Below are 13,795 nucleotides of genomic sequence, written 5' to 3' on the forward strand. Positions count from 1 at the left end.
AAGATATTTTACTGGACCAACTTCTGTCGGTGAGAGAAGCTTGAAAGCTTATCTGTCTCACCAACACAAACTGGTCCAATAAAAGATATTACCTCACCCGCTCCAAGTCTCTCTAAGCATATTGATGAGCATACACAATCTTAACCAAAGATTCCATGTAGGAATAAATGTTTTAGGAAGCTGAGTTATTTTACTGAAACTGTGCTATTTTCAATATCCACTGGCACACTACAGTGCAGATTCTGCTGTCTAAACAGTGGTGCTATGATTTCCCTAGGGCGGCACGCTGTTCAGGCTGTTGTGCTTAGGAGCTAAGCAACAGTTTGTTTTCATTGTGATGGTTCGTTGTAACATCTCCTGTCCCCTTAGGTGTATTTGTGCTAAAATTATTCAGAGAAGTTTTCTCTTTTGCATAGTGTGAAGCTGCTAAACCTCGCTGGCAGAAAAAAAAATCCCTTCTCTGTTAGTTTCAAATTAATAAAACCATACTACTTTATTAAAAAACCCTTCAGCTGTGGACCTTTTGTTCTCTCTTATGATATATGTTGCTAGCAGCAGCAGCACTACAGCAGCTGGACTCCACTTTCTTTTCATCCTTTAGTACGTACTTCTCATTCCTCCCCCATACTGAATGAGGCTGCTGCATGTTCAGAATTTCTCACTGGATTGCTTTCCTTCACAGCATAAAAGCTCTGGTCCTCTTGCACCCTGAACTGCAGTGGCTCTACAACAACTTTCTTGATCCATAATACAGTGGATCCATACTACAGTGGGCAAGGACAACGAATAATTCTCGATATTGCCCTATAAGGAACACTTCTGGGCAAAGAGAGAGATTCATTCTCAATATACATTCATTCTTTGGCTCGCATGCTGAGATAGCCAGCAAGGCTTCTTCAGATGTAAACTTCTTGTAAATGCTATTTACTTTTAATTTAAATAGTATTGTCTATTCCAAATTTGTATAAAACTTTTCAGGTGACAGTTCATTTTGAAAGGATTGTTTTATCAGACTCAATTCTAATCTCTTCTCTTATGTATTTTTGTGCACTAGGCGCAGTTGTGTAGCAGTTGAGTAATGCTGGTTAGCTGTTAAGGTGGCGTGTTGCAGTGCAGAGTGCTTGGCTGTTTCCTGTTTTCTCCTGATTGCTCCTTGTTGTGCAGAAACAAATGGCTGTCCAGTTAATTAAAATGCCTGACAACTGCACTTTCAGCCACCCGGGCCTTGCATAAAAATAATGGAGCATACAGTGAGCACATCTAGCTGATGATATACACACCTTATTTTTTCCAGAATGGTAAATCTTACCATCTTCTTCTATGAACTTGCATATAAGAAATGTAATGTTAAGAGCAAATGTTTCATTCCTTTGTAAGTACTGATTGGTGTATCTTTTGCTTATGACATTATGTACTATAACCACTGTCCCTGTAGTTACTATTAAACATTTTTCTTGGTGTTAACTTTTCAAGAAAGAAAGAAAGAAAGAAAGAAAGAAAGATGTCTATCCACTGGGAACTGGGCTATGACCACCATTTTCTCCTCCAGTAGTACACTTGACAACCGTGGTATATTAAATAATTTTAATTACTACCTTCATATGGATTTGGACTAGTGACCTAGAGGTATCCTGTTATAGAGATCATCCAATCCCTAACTTTGTAAATGTTACCCTTCAGCATAACGTGGGAGTTTCCAACGAAGTCTATCAAACCTTTCCTCCAGTGGTTTTGTTGTATCCATTAGGAATAATGGATGGCGTTTTGGAAAAACCCACATGAATTGTTTCCACTTATAAACTTAACAGCTACATGTACATACAGTGATAAGGGCTTTATCTCTTAAGACACATGCAACCGTTTGAATCTTGAACAAAAGACTAACAGCATCTCTGCTGTCTAACATCTAAAACATTGAGCAAAATGTACTGTTCTAGTTGTGAGGCATATAACCTTTGAAATGTTCACACAACAAATAGTGGAAACCTCAGCACTTTAAAGAATAGTACTGTGCAAAACATGTTAAGAGAAAAAGGGCATGAAAACATCAACTTCCACCTTACATTGCTAATTTCATTTGACAGGGTTTTAATAACGTGAGGAGCCTCTTTCAGACTCTACTACAATAACTGTATTGTTCCTGCAGCTGTTAAGCGGGCCAAGGAAATGCAGATAACTAAATTAACCAGAAACAGTATAGTGGAGAGTAGGTGCCTCGATATCGAGAACTCCAGAATCCTCATCCTCACTCTGCTGTTGGGACTTGTGCAAAATCTTAACCTAACTGGGCCTCGGTTTCTGCTGACAATGTGGAGAGAATATATTGAATGTAAGAATTAGTTCAAGTTTGAACAACCTTCTGCAGAGCTTTATTACATTATTACAGAAAAGGAGCTATTGGCTGCTCACTCACCCATACTTTTCTCATGAAAACCTCAACTCCAGATTGAAATCTGCATTTCTATGGAGAAACATTTGAGCTTAAGCTATCAAATTCCTTCACCCTCCTCAAATGAGGAACTCATTAAGCTCTTGCATTTAGATTTTTCTTTGATCGTGTTTTTTCTCTAGCCATTGAGAAAACAAAAATATTGCACTAAATACTTCAAGAGGCAGTTAGAAGTTAACTTTACATGCATTATGGATAGCAGCCAGACTAAAGAGGCCAGCCAATCACAGGAGAGTTACTGCTTGCAGAGAATTCTTACAGGTGAATACCAACAGATGTCTATTCCTAGGTCTGGCACATGTCAGCAAGGAGTTATTTATAGATTTGCCTCAAGGCAAAACTGTTTGACATTCACACTACATACCTCATGGGGTATGAAGAGTTTATGTACAGTGAAGCCTATTAGACTGTTAAGAATGTTTCCCCTAGGGAAAAAGAAGTCCTCAGACTGCAAGGATATCAATCTACCTTTCATGTGTACACACATGCTTAAAATATCATATACAAGCACCTTTTGCAAAATAACGATTGTTTCTACTCTGTTTGCGTATGTCATGCTGTCAAGATGAATATGTAATTCACAAAACTCTTTGCAGCAGTTTATGAACGGTAGTAAGTCACTTTAAGAAGTGGAAATTACATAACTGTTATATTTCTTCACAAAGTCTTTAGTTGGGCTACAATACTGCACACTAAAATACAGTCAGACCTGTCTGACATCACAAGTGGCCAAATTGTGGCTTCTACTTTAACCTATACATTTGTAACCACAGAAGTCAAAAAATTACAGTTTTTTATAATTGAAAAATCTATCTGGAATCATGCCGGTTTTGTTTGTTTACCATTAGATTGATTAGGAAGCATTAAATAAAATATTTGTTGCAAGGCAATTATGGTATGAACATATAACTGCAAGCTGGACATGTTAATATACCTTACAATATTCTTCCTTCACAGTTCACTATGATTTTGTGGGTCAGTCTCAGGCTAGCTAGTTTAACAAAAAAAAAAGGAGACGACCCTCAATATAATGAACACTTTGAAACGAATTTTTGTAGCCCGGCAAGAAAATGTTTATTACCAAAACCAAGTGTTTCTAACCTTTACTGATTATGACTGCCTTTGACTCTGAATAAGTCCTTCCAGAATATCCTATTAATTTCCTCATGGAGAAATAACGGTTTTTAGAATGCTGGGAACATACCTGGTGAACTGACCTCAAATGTCTATTGGGAAAACTTGTTTGCCCAAGTTTTCAATTCTTTTTAATTGCTGTAAAATGGTACATGCCCAGACTCCTTAAGAAAGGCTCATTATAAAAGTCTAGCAATTTTACCTAGCCAGACATTGAGGGTTTGAAATTTCAATGTACATTGCATCATTAGTGAGTTCAGATTCGATTTAAGAAAGACTGGGTAGGGAGAAAGAAGCAGAAAAGGGAGCAATATACTAAAAGAAAAAGATTCCATACACAGCATATACCATATATCGAGGACCCACTTGTACCATCCTAGCTTTTGCGGGTCTTCTATTCCCAACAGATAGCGCAGACTCTTTTCACTACAAAAACATGCTATGGAAGTAAGGTGCCTCATACTGAGCAACAATGAGTTTAAATAATAGACAAAGGCTTATGAACTCTTACAACTAGTTTTAAGTAAAAATACTCCAAAGATTCACAAATCATTGACTCTCTCACAAGATTTATCCATCCACAATCTATATTTAATTCAAGTATAAAAGATAGGGGCCTTTGTATTAAAAAATTCTGCATCAATCTTCTCTTCCCATAAAGAGCTTAATTAAGAGGAAATAGATGATGGGTGACTGACTCCAAGACCATATTTGTTGTACGCCTCCTCTACTGCTGTCTCAGTCCCACAGTTCATAAAACTTGGCCATTTCCAGAGATCCGATATTAGACATGTAATGTATCTGGTCTCATATATTTTGTTATATTTTATGTTTTTCCAAAGAGAAAAATGTTCTATTTATAAAGCAGTATTTTTGTCTTTAGGCCTTAACACTGTTGCACCAATTGGTACAAGCTGAAGTGGTTTGATTCAGCCATCTTTCATGGCACATCAAAATATACATTATTCATTTTTATATCTTTGAGGTACGATGTAAAGTAGATTTTCAAGAAGATCCGGTAAATACTTTAAAAGGTCATTAAAGCACATGAATCACGCACCAAAAGCATAATATAACAAAAAAATGAAAGGAACAAAATAAAATAATTAGAAATACCAATGGTTTTTTTTAAGAAGTCAGCAGTCAATAAAAGTTATTAGACAGCAGTATCTCACACCACAGTCACTTCCCTATGCTAAGAAGAAGAATCTTGGTGGTAAATGCTGTAAATTAAATGATGACTGCAGCAGCTCGTTAAGCATTCTGCTAAATACTGAATTTAGAATTGGGGTTTTTCTAAATTCTAAAAATTGAAATGAACTTTTCTTCAAGAGCCTATATTTCTCTCTACACAAATGGGATATTTGTATTTAGTAGCTTGATTAGTTAAGCTGAATTTAAATTGTTTCCCTGAAGCTTAGTTACATTTATGAATTTGCGTGTAATCCTTGTGCAGGGGCCATGCTAATCTTCTCTGTATCTCTGTATTTTAGTATATGTGCTGCCGAAGCAAGAACCCTAGGCAAAAGGTTAAAACATCTGTCAATCTTTAAGGCAAACACTGAGGCGCTATTCTATTGATATTTAAAGAGGGAGTGAGTGAAGAGGGAGATTAAGGGTAAACAATGCTCTATTCTCCTACTGAACATCTCATTGTAAAAGACACTGTCAGCACTTCTATCAGATTCCACCCACAAGACAAACTGGCAAGCACAATTTGTTTGCTTGTAAAGCACTGATAATTGTTTGTTGTGGGGGGAGGTGCGGGGGAGAGTGTGCAGTGAAATCTTCTGTAATGATCACTGGTCTTAGGCTTTGGCTACACTTGCATTTCAAAGCGCTGCCGTGGCAGCGCTAAGTGTAGTCAAAGCGCCAGCGCTGGGAGAAAACTCTCCCAGCGCTGTCCGTACTCCACATCCCTGTGGGGAATAACGGACAGCGCTGGGGCTTTGACTACACTGGCGCTTTGTAGCGCCGCAATTTGCAGCGCTGCAGAGGGTGTGTTTTCACACCCTGCTGCAGCGCTGCAAATTTGTAAGTGTAGCCAAGCCCTTAGCCAGTAAAGTCTCAGGGCTTGGCTACACTTACGGTTTGCAGCGCTGGTCATCCAGCTGTGTAGGAGCAGCGCTGGTGTGTGGCCACACTCACAGCTACCAGCGCTGGTGTGTGGCCACATTTGCAACATTTGCAGCGCTGTTGGGAGTGCTGCATTATGGGCAGCTATCCCAGCATTCAAGTGGCAACAACGTGCTTTTCAAAAGAGGGGGGTGGAGGGTGGTGTACTGTGACAGGGAGCGGGGAAGAGAGAGAGAGTGGATTTTTGGAGCCAACAGTTTAGCTTCCTGGATTGAAAAATCACAAAATGTTCACGAACCCTTGGTCTTAATTGCAAACAGCCTGCATCCAGCGCTGTTTCTCTGTCAAGCAAACATTCACTCCCTGCCTCTCATTTGATCGTTCACAGCCAGGTACAGATAGCTCCTGTTTGCTGTGATCAGTGTTTGTTTTTTAGATAAGCAGTTCATCGGAGCTCCGGAGTTCACAACAAAACAAAGAGCGGCTGCATAACAAAACAAAGAGAGTAATTTAGTTAAAAGCTTTCTGGGATATCTCCTTATTCCCTGGAGGCCAATAAAAGCGCTGGTGTGTGTCCACACTTGATGAGCAGCGCTGGATCACCAGTGCTGCAATCGCTACACCCCAACCTGGCCAGGTGTACAGCCAGCGCTGCAGCCAGGGAGTTGCAGGCGCTGGATGTGCCTTGCAGGTGTGGACGGTTACTAATTGCAGCGCTGGAAAGCCTCTACCAGCGCTGCAACTTGCAAGTGTAGCCAAGCCCTCAGTTCCTTGATACTAATCACATTCCCGTACTGCAGGGGTTCTCAAACTGGGGGTTGGAACCCTTCAGGGAGTCGCAAGGTTATTACCTGGAGGGTCGCGAACTGTCAACTTCCACCCCAAATCCCGCTTTGCCTCCAGCATTTATAATGGTGTTAAATATATAAAAAAGTGTTTTTAAATTTATACGGGGGGGGGGGGGAGGGGGATACGCATTCGGGCTTCCTATGTGAAAAGGGTTACCAATAAAAAAACAGTTTGAGAGCCACTGCCCTATTGCAACCACCTATTGTGACAGAGAAAAAAAATAAATCAAGTGGATGATTCAGAATAGGTTGTTTCTAAAACTAATGTTGAGTATGCTGATCTGACCCAATCTCCATACTACCAACCTGCTATGGAAGAAAATACATTGGTGCCCCTCTGAGTTTGACACAAACAAAAATGCTGTCACTAGTATATTTTGGTACTATTGTCTCAGGTTCATTATCAGTTGTTTTTGATGTCCTTTTCCACAGTAGCCTTAAAAAGGAGATATCTGTTGCACACTGTAGTGGATGCCTATAAGCATTTTTCTTTCTATGTAGAAGGAAAAGATGGACTTGACTACAAAGAAGAGGTTTCTACCCAGAGGGTGAAGAGGGGACACAGACTATTTCATAGGAGAGAGAGAACGCTGATCTCCACTAGGCAGCTGACCATGGACTAGAAGAGAAAAAAAACAAAATGGGAAGAGATTTTAATAGGCAAGGTAACCGGTTTGTACAAAGACATCTAGACTGTTCTTGTGAGTCACTGCACATCCTTTGCATAGACAAGAATAGAGCTGAGGTTTCTCACTATGAATTTCTTGGTTGTATCTGTTTCTTCCCTTTTCAAACAAGTCAGTATATGATTTTAAATACAGCTATAGTTACTACAGTGCTGATGATTCCAGGAGATATGAAAGGTTCTTCCACCGAAGGGAGAAGGAGCAAGCAGTGGGATCAACTGACCCAAAAGTGCCACAGTCACAAAAAGTTGTTTGAGGCTGCTCTAAAGGAAGCCACAGAATGACATACCCAATGACATTACAAGGTACTATATGGTAACTATATGGTAACACTGAGGAACGCAATATTTGCCTTCTTTATAATCAAGGTGATGGTGGCAATAATCATAAATTGTATCAAAACAGAATTTAAACCTATATAAGCTGTAGTTCTAAGCTAGCTCACTAAAATACCAAACTATAAAACTATATGGAAGGATACACAATGGTAAAAGTCTCACAACCCATCTTATTTAGTTTTCACTAGTTCCTTTCAAATTATATCATGAATAATCTAAGTCATATAATTAAATGCACCAGTAAGTGGATTTCTTTATCTTCCAATAATTATAAAAATATGAACTCATAAGATAACACAAAAGGAAATGATAAATTCTGCTGATATTAACTTAGTAGGCAGAAGGTTTAGAATGTGGTTCTCTCCATGACAAGGCTACCTGATGTACATGAAAGATTCTCTCCGTGTCAGAGGGGTGGTTGTGCTGTATAACAGAGCTACTTTCTGATCTGTTTCCATGGCAACAGCAGCATCACATGGGCAAAGAATGAAGAGAAAGATAAAGTGCCTTTTAAAACTGTTATAAAAAGAGTACACATTGCTTTGGCTACTTCAAGCATGTCAGGGTTTATTTTTCAAAAAGAATAAAGTGAATTATTATGGAAACTATGGATATATTGACAAATTTAGATCTTGTCTCTCTGCAACCTTCTAGTACAAATAAGATCCAAGAGCGATCACCTTAATCAGTACTACTAAAGATATTTTAAATGTTTTCCTTTTTTTACAGTCTTGCAACCATTAACATACTTTTTTAAAACAATTTTTATATAAATATTCATGTAAGAATATTTCTCTGTATTTTAAGGTTCATAATATAATCTTTTAAAATGTATCAAGTGGGAAACTATATCTTTAGTTAGTCTGTAAACATCCTCTCTCCGTCTCCAACTAGCAGTTTTGTTACTTATCACTAAATTCTCACTTCTGTTGATATACTGTGACTACGAGTGTTCTAAACAGAGCGTAGGCTTTTCTTATATTGGATTTTGACAGTCCATCATGGCCAGGGGCGGCTCTAGAAAGTAGGCTGCCCCAAGCAGCGCGGAGCGCTGCGCCGCCCTTCCCCGGTCCCGCGGCGGGTCCCGTCTTCCCGCGGCTCCGGTTGAGCTCCTGCCGGCATGCCTGCGGCAGGTCCACCGGAGCCCGGGACCAGCGGACCTGCCGCAGTCATGCCTGCGGGAGCTCAACCGGAGCCGCGGGAAGACGGGACCCGCCGCAGTCATGCCTGCGGCAGGTCCGCTCGTTCCGGGCTCCGGTGGACCTGCCGCAGGCATGCCGGCGGGAGCTCAACCGGAGCCAAATGCCGCCCCCCCGGGAAACGGCCGCCCCAAGCGCCTTCTTGGCGCGCTGGGGTCTAGAGCCGCTCCTGATCATGGCTAAGGGTATTTCTCCTTACCCCAGCTCATCCATGCCAGAGTCAGAAGATAAACATATGAAAAAAAGACTGGTTCAAAGGTTTTTCCTCTCCCTAAATGAAATTTCCCTTACTGAACCTCCATTTCCTTCCCATTACTTTCACCCATCCTCTACAACATAATTTACAGTAATCTGCAACAAAGAAGGTCCTGTACTGTGCAATTACAGCTATATCTGGACCTAGTGCTAATTCTGGCACTTTTAGCAGTCTTCTTAAAAGGTGAAGTCTCTTATTTTCCATCTCAAGCCAAGTCTATTTTTATAGCACTCCTATTCTTTCATATTACTAAGAAAAAATTATCCTATTTCAAGAAGTATAAGAGAAACATAAGCCTATTTTACTTGTGCTACCGAAATTAATCATTCCTGATGTTTCACTTCCATATGAAGTTCTGCAGAAGAGAAGAACAGCATTCACTAAACATTCTAGCATGGGTTTCTGTGCTTTAAATACTTCCGATGTACAGTACTACACATAGTTTTCAATGAAGTACTGTTTAAAAACCAAAACTCAGGGTAACCTCAAAAGCAAGCATATTAAGAGTCTGAGCACAATAATACCTAATGCATATCTGACAAAACACAACAACATTTAAGAGCTCTGTTTATTATTATTCTTTTTACAGAGATTACCATTGAAAAAGAGTCATATCTTTTATTCCAAGATTAAATAGCATGCACGGGTAAGTAACAAGGATAACAACAGATAAGTAATTGTGACAAATTCCACTGAATACTTCAATGAATTAAGCAAAATATACAGCACAGCTTAATGAAGCATAAACCACTTCATATCCCTGCCTCCAGTAATGAAATAAGAGATTAAATTTGTATCTCTCTATACTACTCTATTTAAAATCCCTACATCACTGTGTATTCTCTCAAGCAAATAAATGTTTAAACAGATTCTTCTCCTAACCATATACCAAAATAAGTAAATTAGTGTTAACTATTAACTACAAAAACTAATAAAAAAATGCAATACACCTCTACCTCAATATAACGCTGTCCTTGGGAGCCAAAAAATCTTACTGCGTTATAGGTGAAACCACATTATATCAAACTTGCTTTGATCCACCAGAGTGTGCAGCCCCCCCGCCGAGCACTGCTTTACTGCATTATATCCGAATTCATGTTATATCGGGTCGCGTTATATTGAGGTAGAGGTGTACAATAAAATAATTCACCCGGCACTTCACAATTCACAGATGAATTAAAATGAGTTTTACAAAAATTAAATAGTTGCTCAGAAATTAATAGTACCACACTGCATTTAAAAAAAAATAAATCCAATTTCTCATGGGTCTCCAGGAGAGGAACTCCTTATGGACTATCACAAGCCTGAAGCATCAGAACTTCCCATTGAACAGGATGGTGGGTAGGGCTGTGGAGCTTGGTTCTGAAGTCGCAGACTAAGGGCGCATTGAAGCCTCCCAAGGTCTACTTGAAACAGATATGCCACCTTGTGATCACGTAGGTTCTTCAGAAACAGGGCAGGAGCAGAACATCAGGACCATATTTTAAACATAAAAAAACCTCTCCTAAATGTTGGAAACTAGGGGAAAGCAGAACTAAAAAGTCAATTTTCTGAAAAATAGCACAAATCCATATTTAAATCCATATTAGAATAGGTAGGAAAAATTCTGATCATATCTGGAAGCCATGCTAGCTCTATGTCTAATACCACACTTGGGGAATTGGCTACCACATGGAATCATAGGAACTGATCTGTTGAGATAATGATCATTGCCTACAGACTCATCACTTGAGTGAGCTGATTCCTTATGAATGGTGGGGAATGACTGCGCCTTTGGCATGCTATTTGTCTCAACAGGAATTTGTAAAAATTCTTGTGTGTACACTGTGCCCATAAAGTAAGCTACAATGGAGCCTTATCCAGTGTTTTTGTGTGAATAGGCATCTGTGGAAGTAGATGAAAGATTTATACAGAAGATTCTTTGTTTCACCCTACCAGGCCACACTCTTGTAACATCATTTTAATCTGGGATTATCCCAAATTACTATTTCTCCATGAAAAAAGGACTGAAATTGAAGTATAGATAATTTGAGCCACACAATCCTGGCAAGCAACAGGAAGAAAGATCTGGCTATCTCGTCTTATAAATAGCTTTATGAAATCCTCCTCTAATTCCAAGCCACTATGTTTTTTTCATGGTCTATTTTAGTAACCCATAGAGCGACCTTCTTAAAAATAAATGAGTCATGTTGTACTGTCAAGGCTAGAAGCCTAAAAATCAAACTCCTCAACACACATTATCCATCTAATGTCTAAATCTCACTTTTCAACCCCATCTAAACATGCTAAAAAGCTTATTGACTTTGATTAAATAAAACACTTTATTCATTTTTTGTTTTCTTAACTTTGCCCCATAAAGTCAAACTCAGTTTGCTCTCAAATACCCTGTATCACATTTTACTGGAATCGACATAAAGTCAAGATTAATTTTCACCATTTCTTCCCAGGTATGTGGTGCCCATTTAAATGTATAACCCAGGGAATGAGAACCAAATCACCGACAAGACAGGGAGAACCTGTAATTTGTATTGGGGATTTAGAGCCTTAGGATCTTAAAGTTTACAGATTTTCCAATGAAAATTTGGATCCTAAATACCTACATGACTTTTGAAAATGGGATTTGAGCTCCTAAATCACTTAGGTTTTAGCCAATTTTTCACTTTATGGGTTATGAGGTTCTTTGTTGGGTTTTCTTATTAGCAAGAAGGGTAAAGTAAGAAGTACCACATCTATATGAAACTGACAGACACAGGGGATAAGAAACACTTCCTCCGGATTTTCAATATCACGATAACGTGCTGGACCTATATCAAGTTTCTCATAATAGAGTGGCAAAAATATATTCTACCAGCCAATTCTGTTGAAGGCTCACCCTGCATCTATAAGGAAACCTGGATGGCTACTTCCTGGATTGTTTAAATTTATTTAGTGACTAGGCAGGCTAATAGTAGCATATATTTGCTTAAGTAATACAACCATGTATATAGTCCCCGATACTGAATTGATGTTATACCTCACTCGTCACTAACTGCAAGAGTCAGGAGCTTTTAAGCAGGAGTATAATTTGTATGAATTGCCTCTGTGATTACCTTTTTTATCAAAGTCAATGCTGCATTCTAACTTGCTGGCTGATAATGATCCACAGCTGCACTGAAAATGCTCTCTCAACAAACAGTGGAAAGAGTGGAATTTAAATATTTAAGAGCAGTTATAAGCCAAGGAAGGTCATACTTGACATTTCAGAAACATGTATTTGAGGGCACACTGCTAGTATTTTATCCAGGTTTTTACTGTGCTCAAGAAATAAACACAGTGCTACGCCTTTGCTGCATGGTTTGTGTGCCAATATTATGCTGCAGATCTCTATTCAGAAGACAAATTTAGAAGGAAGAGATGTTGATGATAGTGGTGAAAACTGGATGGGTGTACACCTCTGGATCATTCCTATCTCTATCAAAAATTTGTGATTGCACTTAGTGCACAGAGCATCTTCCACCAACATCTCTCTTTCTACCTTCCCAGACTACCAAGAGTAGCAAACAAGGCTTCAACATTATTCTGATCTGGTCACATTAAGATACTTAAGCTGTAACAGACAGAGCTTTGTGTAACTTGGTAGTTTCACTTCACAGGATCTCTTGTGAACACTTTCTGCAGTTCAAATGTGGTGGTGGTGGGGGAGGGGGTTCAAGTCTCAGAGTCTAGCTAGCTTTGAGTTCAGGAATCAAAAGCATTAAACATCTCTAAGTCAAGCTCAGTTGAAATGGCCATCGCATTCTCTCTCTCTCTCTCTGATGCTCTGTGGAATTGTAAATTTAGTCTGATTTCAAAGAAAAGATACAAAAGTGGCCTACAGTTTAACCGAAAAGGTTTGCAAAACTTCAGTGACCTTCTGAGGTACCTGAGATTTGAATTTGTAACAAAAAACGAAAGCAGCAGACAAATGGTTTTGAGCTTTGTTCCCTACATTCTGCACAGTGAAGCAATGGGAGGTCCTCTTAACATTGGAAATTCTCTTGTCATTATCAAATCTGGCATGTAAATAAATCCCAACCACTCTACAGAAAGTGATGTACCATCTTAAGATTTCAGTGTATTTCTCAAAAGGTAGATGAGGGGCATTATTGCAGTGACACCAGATTATTGTTACTAATACAAGCAGGGCTCTCTGCAAACATTTCTAACTTTAATATATTATAATTATTCAATACATCCCTTCTGTCCAAGAGGGACACAACTTTTTTTCCCTTTTTTGTTGTAAATGCCTCTGGATACAGATTATATGACTTCCTGCTCTCTACCAATCTTTCTAGAATGTAAAAAAAGGTGACATTTCCTCAAGCTTGTAGTCCTCTTTTTAACTGTAGGATGGCTAGTTGGGGTTTTTTTTATCCTGCTGTTCTCTATCAATGTACAGAGTGATTAAAATGGGTACATATTTTGAGTGTCTCTGCCAGGAATCGTTTAATTCTTGAAAGAAATCATGCATCAACAGATATAGAAAGAATGCAAAATGTGGTACATGTGAATTTGTTATCTCACACTACTGGTACAACACTGACTTCACGATCTAGGATAGTAAAACCAAGGGAAGGCCCTTGAGATCTAAGCCGTACACCCACAAGGACCTTACTGGCAGTGCTGTGACCTTTGTTCAAATCACAGATGCAAAGTACGTAACTTGTTTTCTAATGTCTCTGACATTGGCCATAATAGATGTTGAGCTTGAAATTACACTTTTTTGGATTTCCATAGGAAAGTGATATTCAAGGCGAAAGGCATCATCTGCTTCTTTATGTCTGAAGTGGA

General features: G+C 39.0%; 1 protein-coding gene and 1 non-coding gene across 3 annotated transcripts in view; both read right to left on the bottom strand.

Annotated features, from left to right (window-relative positions):
• PRKCA (protein kinase C alpha) overlaps positions 1-13,795 on the bottom strand; it is a 284,791-nt gene that overhangs the window by 139,256 nt on the left and 131,740 nt on the right. The window lies entirely within an intron of this gene.
• LOC120384098 lies at positions 4,995-5,100 on the bottom strand. Its single transcript, XR_005588633.1, has one exon. It is a non-coding gene; the product is annotated as a U6 spliceosomal RNA (small nuclear RNA).

The sequence above is a fragment of the Mauremys reevesii genome, linkage group 15 (assembly GCF_016161935.1).
Source record: "Mauremys reevesii isolate NIE-2019 linkage group 15, ASM1616193v1, whole genome shotgun sequence".
Lineage (NCBI taxonomy): Eukaryota > Metazoa > Chordata > Testudines > Geoemydidae > Mauremys > Mauremys reevesii.